We start from the raw sequence: 13,527 nt of genomic DNA on the forward strand, positions 1-13,527 counted from the left end.
CCTCTCCCTGTTGCGCTCAGGGCCGGGGCGGACAGGGCGGACCAGCGTGGCTTTCGGAACTGGACCCAGGCCCTTGGTTTCTAAGACGAGTGGCGCCTTGGATGACCGTCCCCGTGAGTAGGATCCCAAGGAGGGACTCTTGGTGACTCTAGAGCAGGGCAGGCGTATGAGTGTGTATCCGCCGTGGGTTTTTGTGTTTGGGTTGTTGTCTGTCACTGGTTGGTGCACCCTGACTTTGGGGAGTGGGTATAGACATCTCTATCGGTTTAGATGGGAGATTGAAGCCCCTCCGTCTGGCACTGGGGATAGGAGGTATCTGGAGGATTGAAGTGGAGATTGAGACATTCCTAGTAATGTGTTAGACCTCACTAAGATTAGCCTCGTTCCCCTTTTCCCTTCTGGATTGTCTGGTTCCAGCGCTCCGTTTGTCTGTTCATCTTATGGGTGAATCTTATGTGTGACTGGGGCTGTCTGGGAGGTTGAGGCTGCCAAGATCACCTCTGTAACCTGGCTGGCTGAGAGGTTGAGACTGCAAGATTATCTCCATCGCCTGTCTGTGTCTTACGTGTAATTTATGTGTGATGCATAGAAAGTGATTGGTGAAAAAATACATATTCAGGGTAAATTAATACATAGAGACGCCTGAGGATTTGTTGATTGGGCTGAAAAAGAAAGGAGAGATGCATGGGGAGATCAGATTTTCAGTCTAGACTGGGATTTGAATCACAATACAGAGAACACTCAGGGCAGAGTGTTAAGATTTTACAAAGAGGCTCTCTCCCAGAACTCAGAAAACTTGGCTGCAGTGTGTGGGACAAATTAATTCCTATTAGACTAAAAGAAAAAGGTGGTAGTATCAACTACCCATAAAAATAAAAAACCAGGTTCTTGAGAATAGTTAGACAGAATGAAAAATCAAGAAAACGTACTAAGAGATTCACCCTTAGGGTGCATCCTTAAACATCAGAAATTCTGAAATTCTTTTCTTATGGAAAAAAAAAAAAAAAAGGCTTCAAAAACTGAAAGAAGTATAGGGTTAAAAATCTCTTAGCTAATAGAACTGACCTGCCAAGTTTACTCTAACTGAGATAAAGAGAAAAAAATTATCTTTTGCCTTTCAAGATGCCTACCCAGACCCTAGGGCCGTCGGGTTGATTCTGACTCATAGCGACCCTATAGGACAGAGTACAACTGCCCCATAGAGTTTCCAAGGAGCGCCTGGAGGATTAGAACTGCCGATCATTTGGTTAGCAGCTGTAGCACTTAACCACTACGCCACCAGGGTTTCCTTCAAAATGCCTAGGTGCACTTAAACATATATAAATGAACTGGGATGACTCCCTCCAGCCCCCAGCCCCCCTAACTAAAAAGTGACGGATTCATTTACAAAATTGCTAAAGAACTTTGGTACTTACTGGGTAAACAGCCTTTCAAAATGCCTAGGTCAATTTAAACGTGAATCAGAATGAATCAGAAATGACCCAATCTTGTCTTCTACCTAGAGTTAAAAAGCAGGTAGGGCAGAACAATATCAGGCCTTCTCAGCACCCAGTCCTAGTCTCCAGGGTCCTAAAGCTCCAGAGAATCTTCTAAAAGATTCCTTTCAACTAGGTAAAAACTCTTTTAAGACAAAAAATAAAGAAAATTGCTGTTTTACTATAGTTATCAGAAACTGGGTACATCCCAGTCATAAAAAAAAAAAAAACTGTAAACAAGTCCTCTCTATTGTAAGAGAACTTTAAGAAGCCAAAAAGAAAAATATGTGTGTGTGTATTTAGGTCTGCTAATGAGCAAGTTCATTTTTGCCAATTAAGGGGATTTTTTTTACTATAAGAGATAAAGAGACATACGACAAAAACATTTAAGAGGTTTACTGAAAAAAGAAATTTATTTAATAATGGTCAAAAGCTTTATCTGTTTGACTAAAGTTAATGGTTTAATTTATGAGATTTTTAAGACCTTTAATGTTAAATAACATAAAACAAAGAATTAAGTTTCTCACTGATAAAATAACAAAATTTTCTTTGATTACTCAGTTAAAGAGTTAATCTCTTCTTTGTGTATTCTGCTTCAAAGAGGAAAAGGTGTTCAGTCTGTCATTATAATAAGATTTCTGAGTCAGAAACCAAACCACATGGCTAAAAAAAAAAAAACTAAAGTTTTTATTTTAAGATTTTTGGTTAAATAAAGTATTGTTTATTAGTAACATAATAAACTCCTGACAAGTTGGGAAGCCACAAAATTTTATAAAGAAAAAGTGCTAAAAAAAAGTTTATTTTACATGTTATAAATTACATAGAACATTGTTAAAATCATGAGAAGTGCCTGATTCTTTCTCTTTGGGTTAAAATTTATATGTTGGTATTTCCTCTTGTGTTTTTGCCTAATATTAGGCACCAAATGATTGCTAACTTGGTTAAAACTTTATTTTTTTGAATCTAGCAACATGAAAGCCAATAGATTAAATGAAGACTTACCATGCTGGTATTTAGAAACTTGATAATCTTAGAATGTTCTTGGGATAACCCGACTATATGGCATTATCTCTCAAGGTTATTATGTGTTAGATTTAAAGTTCTTTAAAAATATGGTTCATGGTTATTATTGAAAATATTTTTATCTAAAGTTTTTTTTTAACTGATTTTATGTGGCCTTTACCTTATTGCTTGTAATTAATTTCTATCAGGTCTTTCACTATAAAGAATCATGTCTATAAATTAATCATGACCATATTAAGTTTTGTCATCTACAGGTTAGTTTTTATTTTACTGATTTTCTGAAAACATTTGACCAGAATATCTCAACAAAAAGAGATGGACTATATTGGATTTAGGAAAAAGACTGTGACTAGACCCAGTCAAGATTTCCAGAACCTCTATGTAGAAGCTGATGGTTTTACAGACTGTGGTCGATCCAGGATCACTTGCAACAGAAGTTAACTACATAAGACTGAGTAAACAAAACGATACTATGAGTTTTATGTGAGAATATTTCTTATGTTTTAAGGTCTTTCTTTCTGGAAATAATGCTTTAAGGTCCTACTTTCTAGGTATAAGAAACTATTTTCCTCTTTTCTCCTAAATTATCTAACTAATGGGTTTAGTTATTAACTCTTGAATTAGAAGTTCCTGTTGATAAACTTAAGAAAGTTGTAAATATCATAACCAGAAAAGTGGCTGAAATTTGAGCTATGATTGATTCTACAGATTAGAATGGCATTAGATTTTCTGTTAGTTCTCTCAGGGAATGGTTTGTGCCTTAATAGATAAGTGTTGCTGTATTTATATTAATACACAGTCATAGGTTTTACCAAATGTGCTTGCTACAGAGGCACATGGAAAACAGTTACTGGTGCTGCTTAGACATAAACAAACACCTCATGAGATTTGTTTCCTTGGTTCAAAGACCTTAGGGTCATGGTTTCATCCATTATTTCAGACAATTGGTCTAATACGTTTCTGTTCTACCTCCTGATTTGGTGTGTGGTGCCTGAGATCTTAAAAACCAGATGATGCCCAATTACCATTTATTGAGCATTTTTGATCAAAGATTCTATAACAACATCGTGATCCAAAGGAGGGACCCACAAGAGAGTGTATATAATTCTCCTGGCATCCAGACTTCTGGCTTTCATAGAGGTTGGCGCAATCTACATAGGCCATCGCCTTTGGGTATCCTTTTGAACTCAAATCTTGAGGAAAAAAACTAATTCCTGAAGCCACTTTGAGTCAAACAATTGTCCAGATAAACTAGCCAAGACCATTTTGGCTCTGAGCGTTGTGTTTTTTTTGTTTTGTTTTTTTTTAAAGAATTCAGTCTGTTTTGAGAAACTGACTCCCAAGATCAGTAAACAGAGTTATGTTTAGGGTAAATCAGTAATCGGTTTTATCAGCCTTCAAGACAATGCTTATGAAATACCTGTCTAATGTTTATAATCAAACTCTCACCTTTTTACTGTACAAAGAATTGTGTGTCTTAAAAAAAAAAAAAAAATGCTCTCGGAAGAGATCGACCTCATGACTCAGACTCCATTCTGTCTTAGATTTCACTTCTGCTTCTAAAAAAGTGACCCATGACTGTTAATAGGTAAACCAAAGAGAGAGCTTGCCTTGGAGAACACTTAGTATGTTTTACACAAATTCACTAAAAACCTCCAACAGAAGTCTGTCCTCTATTATCTTGCTAATCATGTGTTCTTAGCAGAAACTTGCTTCATCACAAGGTTCTATACCTTCTGTTTTCTCTAGACAAACTTAGTGTGCTTTGTAAATATGTTTTTGTGTGGTGGATCCAACTATACTAATTTAAATGATATCTTTCTAACAGTGAATTTACATGGATAATCTCGTTTAGATTCCTGGTGAATGCGTGGGCAATACACTTTGAGAACTTTAAGATTATCTTTAGATATTCATAGTAAATACTAGAAAGGTAACGATAAATTTGTTATCCTTTGTAAAACGAGAGTCAGAAGAAAGCCCATTGATCGTTGAACACTCAGGGTATGGTTGGTAACGTTAATTCCTACCTATAGTATATTTGAATTAGAGAAATCTTTAAGAAATTTATCAATCACTATGGGACAAATGACAGACAAAGTTGCTAGTCGGATGGAAACACAACAGTGATCTCTGACCTCATTAAGCCAAGGTGACATGAAATAACAAAATAGCCTTAAATTTTATTTATTGGTCCAAGAAAGTGTGACATGTGCTGTAGCAAATATCTCTTGTTACATTTACATAAATAACACAAGAGAAGAACAAGATATACAAATAGAACTGGACAACAAGTTACTTGGTTACACACGGTAACACCCTTACAAACACCAGATTTATTTACACGGCTACAAGTAATATTCTTAGTCTACATCCTGATAGCATTAGGCATAATAAAACTTACCTTCTATTGTCTTACATACCTAAAGACAAAAGCAGGCTTTGGGCTAAAGTGTTGTGTACATTGAGTTTGCTCACTTTAACAATACGATTGAGGAGAACATCGCTCTTACCATCCCGGTGAAGAACCAGATGGTATCTGGTGGAAAACCAGCACCGTGACTTTAAAGAACTTGCCGTGGTCGCCATCTAGGAACTTGACTAAGTCCAGGTATAGATCATCAATGTGGTATCTCCAATCTCCAATCAAAAAGAGGGAATGATTTAAGAAATAATATTGGAGTCATTACTCCCTGTCCTTGAGCATAAAGAATGTGACCCAGCTAGAGCTGGGCTTACAAGGACTCACAAAGACACAGCAACTGGGCCCTGAGGTATAAAGACAATAAATAACCTCAGAAAATGTCTTTTAGAGAGCCTTTCACATAAGCCAGAACACAAAAGACTGTCCACTCTTATCTTTTTCTAATAACATCTAATGAATAGGAATTTGTTAGACCAATGAAGACCCTCCTGACTGTCGTTACTGAAACCTGTACCAATGATCGTTAAGAATGACAATCCAAGATATGAGATCACAGTTTCTAGCCAATTTGTGAAAAGGTAAAGCTTTCAACAGTTTTGCTCATTTTATACCCTGTAATATTCTTTTTAGACACGACTCCAGCAACACGCTTGATTGCTTCCCACTTTTGCTGTTTTAAAAAATACGAACCAGTAAAAAGACTGAAGTGGCTATTGAAGAGACAAAACAAAGACCGGTAAATAAGTATCATCAAAATAAGTACTATAGAAATATTAAGAATTGTTTTTGCTCTAGCCCTTTTACTAATTTCTATTTTAACCTTTGCTTGCCTTGTTCCTCTCTCCAGACAAGCTTATGTGTCTTGCTGTATGCCTTAATGAGTTGGTGCCTTCTCCCCGGAAGGGTAGAGTCATTTCAGGTGATTCAAAAGTTCCAGCTTCAAATGACAGTTGCTCAGAGATTTCAACCCACCCCCCATCAAGAAGAGAGGCGACAGCCTAATAAAGGGCCACTATTTTTTTTTTTTATAGATACAAGATAGATACAATAGCTTAACACAGACAGCACAAGAGTTCCACTTCTCTAGCCCTTAGACCTCTACGCCCCCATCCAGCAAGAAGCAGCTAGAGAGACACGGCGCCCTGTTTCCCAAGACTGAGAAACCTAAAAGAAAAAGGGGGGATTGAAACAGGCTGCTCAGCCATATCTTGAACAGTACCCGAGCCAATTTTTTTCCTTCTTTCTTCTTTCTCTCCTTTCCCTCCCCAAGCCCATCCCTGCCTCCAAGTAAGATCCTGATGTTAGCTCCCCAAATGGTTAAGAGTTAACCAATGTTTTCTCTAAGACTGTGGAAAACAAGTGATATTGATCTAAGCCTGCCAAATAAGACGAAGGATGGTGCCAGCTACCCCCTGAGCTGATGGGATAATGGCAGGAAAAGATCAACATGTTTGAGATACAACCACCGAAATCAAACAGAAGAAAGAGAGTGCGCATTCCACAAGTCCCTAAAACTTATGACCCGTTTTCCCTTAAAAACCTGAGCTGATCAGTAGTCTGGTGGGACAGATGACTTTAGGAGGAGATCATTCCCCTCTGTCTCCATATACCAGTATATCTAATAAAGCTCTTGCTACCCACCTCACCCCGTCTCAAGAATTGGCTATTTGCGGCAGGCGGCTCTAACTCGTGAAATTGCGGTAACGTGCTTGAGGAAGAACTGTGTACACCTGGGCCTTTCAGGTAGAGGACAGCAAAAAGAGCCCCAAAGAGAAGGAAAACTCACGGACCAGAGAGTTACTGGCCAGTTTTTGTGTCCCTTATACCTGGGCAAACCCATGGAGTTTCTGGGTTTGGTTTTATTAAGAAAGCTGTCTGCCTAACTCCACCTGAATTCAATGATGCACTTTAGCACGTGCCTGCTGGTCTCTTGAGCAACCTTTGTCTCTGCTGACCACTTCACTTTACACAACACGCATACCACCAGTTTCCTCCCAGTCTCTGACTCTAACTTTCACCTTCGTTTTGGTCTCCAGAGATGGGTCCAACTTCTCATGATCCCATCCAGTATTGAGGATGGTGACAAGAAGTGGCAGCACCGAGAAGGCTCAGTGGATGGCAGTGTAGCCCGTCATAACATCCCCAGAAGGAAGGGAAGGTCATCGGCTGAGTCACAAGCCCTTCAGACGAGCACGAGCAGCGCACACATTGGCAGCACAAATCATCTGTTAGTTGTTTCCAGCTGCAGGTAAGAGATTCTACTGAACTTGGCTTAACCGATAAGGAAATACATTTTATCATTTATCAAGAAAACTAGAAGTAGGAGTACTCCAAAGACCGAACAATCCATGCTCAGCAACATCATCAAGAAATCGAGTTTTCCCATATTTCCCGTCTGTCATCCTCAGTGTTGCAGCTTTTTCCTCTTCAGGTGGCAACAAGGCTGTAGCCATTTCAGATACGGCATCCAGATATAACAACGTATAGCAGAAAAGGAGCACATCTCTTGCAGCGTGGCCCCCTTTGCAGTAAGGAAATCTTTTCCTGCAGCCCCCAGCAGTGAGCTCCTCACCCACGGCCAGAACTGGACCACAAGCCCCTGATTAAGCCATTCGCTCACAAGGGGGGTGGAACCACATGATTGACTACTCCTACCAGGCTCTGCTTCCGGGACTGGGGCTGGAGATGGCTCAGCTGAAGCACGTCACTATCTGGAGTGGGTTGGATTGCTAAACATCATTTAGGGTCCACTAGGAAGGAGAAGTCCCTGGGTGATACAGATGGTTAAATTCCGAACGACTAATTAAAAGGTTGGCAGTTCAAACCCACACAGAGGTGCCTCGAAAGTAAGGCCTGATGATATGCTCCTGAAAGGTCACAGCCTTGAAAAGCCTGTGGAGAAGGTCTGCTCTGCTTTCTTGAGGTCACCGTGAGTTGGAATTAACTCGACGGCAACTAACAACAACCACCACAACCGAAAGGAGAAGGGTCCCTGGATGGCGCAGATGGTTTGCTCTCATCTACTAATCTAGTGGTTAGCAGTTCAAACCCACCCAGTGGTGCTTTGAAACAAAGTCCTGGCAATCTGCTTCCATAGAGACTACTGCCAAGAAAACCCTATGGAGTATTCTACTCCGTAACACACGGGCTTGCCATGAATAAGAATCCACTCAACAGCAATGGGTTTAGGAAAGAAGGAAAAGGTAGAACCAATGTTGTGTAGGAAACCAGAGTCTTGGCTAAGCCACCTATGAACTGCCCACTGGTGCCCGAATGGACTTGGAGGTTGGAACACAGAAGGTTATTCTGGAGGGCCCATAACTGGGACGCTCATTTTTTGTTGTTATTGTTCATTACTATTAATGTGATTTGTTCTGATTTTTACCACCAATTCACCCACCACCACCACCACCACCACACACACACACACACACACACACACGGTGCAGGAAGAACCACCTACGGTATTGTAGAAAACCTGGCATAATAAGGTCTGCAATGAAGTGGGCATCAACATAACAGCAATAAGTAAATGCATGTGTCTCCCCTGCAGTCTGGATAACCACAGCTTCATCGTAACTAGTCTCCCTGCTTCAGCTGGCCCCATGCAATCCATTGTCCTTACTGCAGCCAGAGCGATTTTTTCCAATTTAAATTTAATCTGACCCACAAAAACTGCCCTCAGGACCAAGCCCAGACTCCTTAGCCAGGAGCACCAGGCCCTTTATGATCTGATCAAGCCTGAAAATCAAGTCTTCAAATTTCTCTCTTGTATCCTCAGCTCCAGCCCCACTAGAGGAGTAAATGACTGAAGTTTGAATAGACAGGACATGGCTAGAACTTGGCTGTAGCATCACACCAGTAAATTCTGAGAAGGCATTGGATGAGCTTCAGCAGTCATTTTCTAATTTAATAAAAATTATAATGGGAATATAAGGAAACTTTTTAAGGTTAATAAAGGCTATTTCTCAAAAAAGGCAAATATTTTTTAAAATAATATTGTGCTTTCAGTGAAAATTTACACAGCAAATTAGGTTCCCGTTTGACAATTTCTACACAAATTATTCAGTGACATTAGCTACATTTTTCACAATGTGTCAACGTTCTCTTTAGTTTCGTTCTGGTTGTTCAATTTCCATTACTCTTTTTCCCTGCCCTCTTATCTTCTCATCTTTGCTTTAGAGTACTTGTTGACCTTTGGTCTCATATAGATGGTTTTTTAATAGAGCACCGTGTGCACAGGTAATATTCTTTATTTTGTGTGCCAGTCTGTTTTGTCACTAAAAGGTGACCTCAGAGGATAATTTTGGATCAAGGTTTTAAAGAGTATCTCAGGGGAATTTTTTTTTTTTTTTTTTTCAGGGGAATAGTCTCAGGAAGCTCTCCAGTCACAACTGGTCCAGTAAATCTGGACTTGTTAAGAATCTGAGTTCTGTTCCACATTTTTATATCAGGGTCCATCCATTGTGGACCTGATCAGAATGGTTGGCAGTGATAGCCGGGCACCATCTGGTTCTTCTGGTCTCAGCGTAGATGAGGACATGGCTTGTGTAGGCTCTTAGCCCTGTAGATTAATTTCTTCTTTGAGACTTTGGTTTCCTTCATTTACTCCTGGTAACTAGAGGCCAATAGTTGTGTAACCTGACCCTTTGAATGCCAGTAAATATCCCTTTGTCCTTAAACTACCCCAAGCTAGATTTGACCTGTCCTGAATGCGCAGAAGGGCCTGCTGTGACCGATAATTGACCTCAACAGAGGAAGCAGCAACAGGTGGAATGAATCAGAAGAAAAACCATCACTTGGACCCTATTCCAAAGTGAGAGGTCTGACGAGAACCACATCACTTCCTGTTTCCTGGCCGCCTTCTAGAATTTGCCCTCTCTATTTCTTTTTTTTTTTTTTATTTCTTTAGTGTTGGGTTAGTATGTCTGCTTGGCCACCCTCTTGCCCAAATCACATATAAGCCCTGTTTCCCCCATAGCTCGGGGAGTAGGAACTGAGGAACTTCCTCCCAGCTCCTTGCTCTGCACATTGCAATAAAGTTACTTTCTCTTTCTCAAAGACCAGTGTCCAGATTATTGGAAAGTCTGAACGCCAGACAAGGACCCACCTTCTAGGGTTCGGTAACAGTTGTATCTTAGATGGCTGCTCAAAAGCTTTTGAGACCCCAGGCGCTACTCACCTTATTAGGGAAAGGCAAATAAACAGAAAAAAAACTAAATCTATTTCATTAAAAAGAGTAAACAGGGATGCCCACTGTCACCATTATTAATATTGTCTAGAGGTTCTAGTAAGTACAAAAAAACAATGTAAAAAGATACAAGAGGCTCTAGTTTTAAAAATTATCAGAATTAATAAGAAAATTTGGCATTAACTTCCATTTCTACCAATGTTGTTATTGCTAGGTGTTACCAAATCAGCCCAGTCTCAGGCTGACCCCATGCACAACAGAAGAAAACGCTGCCTGATCTGTTGTGATCCATAGAATTTTCATTGGCTGATTTTCAGAAGTAGATTGCCAGGCCTTTCTTTCTACTCCATCTTAGTCTGGAAGGTCTGCTGAAACCTGTTCAGCGTCATAACAACATGCAAAACTACCACTGATAGATGGGTGGTATCTACACATGAGATACATTGGCTGAAATGAAACCTGGTGTCCCACATGGAAGGCAAGAATGCTACCACCAAACCACCACTGCCCCTGATTTCCTGAAGAGCCCTTCTAACGTAGGACTCTGATGGGGGCTCAAACACTGTAAAAATGGTGTGGGGGCAGAGTCTGACCTCCTTTAACTTCACAAGGGGAAGAAGAATCAAGATCAACAGCATAAGGCTGATTGCTATGAGGCGGAGGTCAGACATGCCTCCCCTCTCCACCATGTTTTACTGATTCTGACATCAACTGTCCCCTCCCCCCCACCCCCCACATGGCACTTTCTACATCCCTGCTGGGTCCGATAATTCATTGCAATGGTGACACAGAACTCACAAATCATACTGACAATCATGGGGCTTGTTAGGGAAGTAACCAATTACGATTCAGTTTCAGGACCACTCCGGATGCACTTCTCCCATCAGGACAGCCTCATCCCAGCTGTGCCTGCTGGCGTGCCTCTGTGGCCCTAGGCCTCTGCCCTGCTCAGGCAAGTATTTCAAAGCTGTTTTAGCTCTGCCGATAGGTGTTCCCCACTCTGCCAGTAAGCCTAGGACCAAAAGTGCTCAGCTCTAGCTTTGAGGGTGGGCAAGCCTAGCTCCACCAAGTGCCCAGAGGTAGCCTATTCCCCAGCAAGCCTCCTGCCCGAAGGTGCTCAGCTTTCCCACTGTGCTGTCCCCTTCCAGCCTTTCCTGCCGCCATTCTCTGCCACTGGTTCTCACTATCTTCAGTGTTACAGCTCTCTCTCAGTCTCCTGGTTCCAGGAGCTTCTAAGTACAGAGATCCCAGGTCCAAAGGACGTGCTCTGCTCTTGGCTCTTCTTTCTTGGAAGTGGTGAGATCCTCTCTCTGCTCTGGAATTGGCTCTCTTTTAAGGCAAAACTGATCAATCCCCTTAGTAGGCCACATTTACCTTATTTGCGCAGTCCCACCTAATCCTTGGATGGGAGTTACAAGACCACGGCGAAAAAAGGCCACACAAAAGTGACCCATCAATCATAAACCCTGTCCAGGTAAACGGGATCTCCCCACCCCACCGTGGCATCATTCCGTCCTTACCGAAGACTGTCTCCAGAAGCAACTTGGAAAAACTTACATGCTCACCCACAAGCAGTTTTATCTCCTTAGAACCAAAGTCCTTTTTCAGAAGATGCTATTGTATAACTTCATATAACAGAGATTTTTTTGCATAATTCGAGGGCCAGTATGGGAAGATTCCTAAAATTAAGGGACCATCTTCTTTAAAAAATGTATTCTTGCCAGACAGAGGAAAATCCAAGGTTGCTTTTTTTCCCTCTTTAATTTTTTAAAGTGTAGGTTCTAAATAATACTTGGCTGTCCCGTCTGCTAGCACCCTGGTGCCTCAGGTATGCCAGGTTAGTCGTGCTGTCTCCTGGTTCCGGGCCCACTTCCTTGATATTAATATTCCTAATATCCAGAATCTCTTACCAATTGCACACCTTCATCTAACCTGCCCCCCCGCAAGTGTTCCAACCTGAGCTGGGGCGGCCTCCCCCGTCTGGTACCTGTAACCCTGCTGCGCCCCGTTCCTCACATTGCCCGGGCCTGTTTGATTTTGTCTTTGCTGGAGGGGTTACAATTACAGCATGACCTTGATGCCTTCATTTCAAACTGGGAAGGTGTGTGTGACTTGAGAAGTTCCTAATTAGATGAGTTTTCAAGGTCATTTACTTGTTTTTTAATTTAGAAGATACGTTTTTTGCAGTCAGAAAACCCAAGCGGTGCAGACAGCTATGAAATGGCAAGCGGGCAGGGGGTAATATTTAGAGCACTAAGTGAGGCCTCTTTGCCCCCAGCATCAACCTCTGCAGAACCATTGCCCTGACCCACCACTCAGCCTCAGGGATGCTCGCTGCCCCAAGTTGGGGTGGGAGTGAAATGAAAGGAGGTTAGCACTCCCCTTGACAAGGATGGACGAGGCCCTCAGCCCTTGAAACACACATACAGTTAAGGGGTTGCCACCAACTTTGTGGCATCTAACCAAAGTTCAAGGAGCTCTGGTGGTGCAGTAGTTAAGCACTCGGCTGCTAATTGAAAGGTCAGCGGTTCGAACCCACAAGTACTCCATGGGAGAAAGATGTGGCGGTCTGCTCCTGTAAAGATTACAGCCTTGAAAACCCTATAGGGCAGTTCTACTCTGTCATTTCGGGTCAGTATGAGTCCGAATCACTCAATGGTAGTGGGTACGAACACAAACCGAGACAAAGTCAATTGAATTTCTGAAAGGATTTTTAAAACTCATAACAGAAGCAACATTCTGAAAGTCAAGGTGATTCTAGATTTGAAAGAGCCAGGTTGTGGAGCAGAGAAATAACTTCGCATTCCAAGATACTGACTTTCAATATCAACAGCCAAAGCCTGGATGATGGAAATCCTGAGGCAGGTCGTAAGGCTTACTGCATAAACCAGAGTCCAGAGGCACCCCTGGGTGAGACAGTTAAACGCTTGACTCCTACCCGAAAAGTTGGCAATTCGAACCCACCCAAAGGTGCCTCAGAAGACAGGCCTGGAGATCTGCTTCTGAAAGGTCACAGCCTTAAAAACCCTGTGGAGCAGGTCTACTCTGATACCCATGCAGTCGCCACGAGTGGCAATCGACTCAGTATCAATTACTAAAAGAAACAATCAACAGCCAAAGCCTGGGTGATGAGGATTCGAAGGCTTACTTATAAACCAGAGTCCAGAGGTGAGCCAGTGATATATGGTTCCACTGGGGAGAGGGGAGGAGTCAGAGAGAGAGAGGAGAGTCAGAGGGTGAGTCACTGGTGTGGTCACTGTAAAAGAGGTCAGAGTCCTGATCACTGCTGGGGCTGAAACCCTGGGGACAAGGATGATGGCATGCAGATTGGGTTGGAGGATCAACAAAGCAGAAAGGATGTGTGTACTTTGTTTCTCAGGTGTTGTCAGCTGCTCCAAAGTTGCACATTGCCC

General features: G+C 41.8%; 1 long non-coding RNA gene and 1 other non-coding gene across 4 annotated transcripts in view; both read left to right on the top strand.

Moving 5' to 3' along the window:
• The window catches only part of LOC111752512 (uncharacterized), a 29,313-nt gene extending 18,527 nt beyond the window's left edge, over window positions 1-10,786 (top strand). For all 3 annotated transcript variants that reach the window (XR_002787425.2, XR_010318449.1, XR_010318450.1), the window contains exons 3-4: window positions 5,554-5,659; window positions 6,960-10,786. This is a non-coding gene — a long non-coding RNA (uncharacterized LOC111752512). The remainder of the gene's footprint in view (window positions 1-5,553; window positions 5,660-6,959) is intronic.
• A 1,677-nt stretch (window positions 10,787-12,463) lies between these two features.
• Window positions 12,464-12,588, top strand: LOC111752535 (U6atac minor spliceosomal RNA). The gene has a single exon (XR_002787443.1). It is a non-coding gene; the product is annotated as a U6atac minor spliceosomal RNA (small nuclear RNA).
• The last annotated feature ends 939 nt before the right edge of the window (window positions 12,589-13,527 follow it).

Source organism: Loxodonta africana, chromosome 18 (assembly GCF_030014295.1).
Source record: "Loxodonta africana isolate mLoxAfr1 chromosome 18, mLoxAfr1.hap2, whole genome shotgun sequence".
NCBI lineage: Eukaryota > Metazoa > Chordata > Mammalia > Proboscidea > Elephantidae > Loxodonta > Loxodonta africana.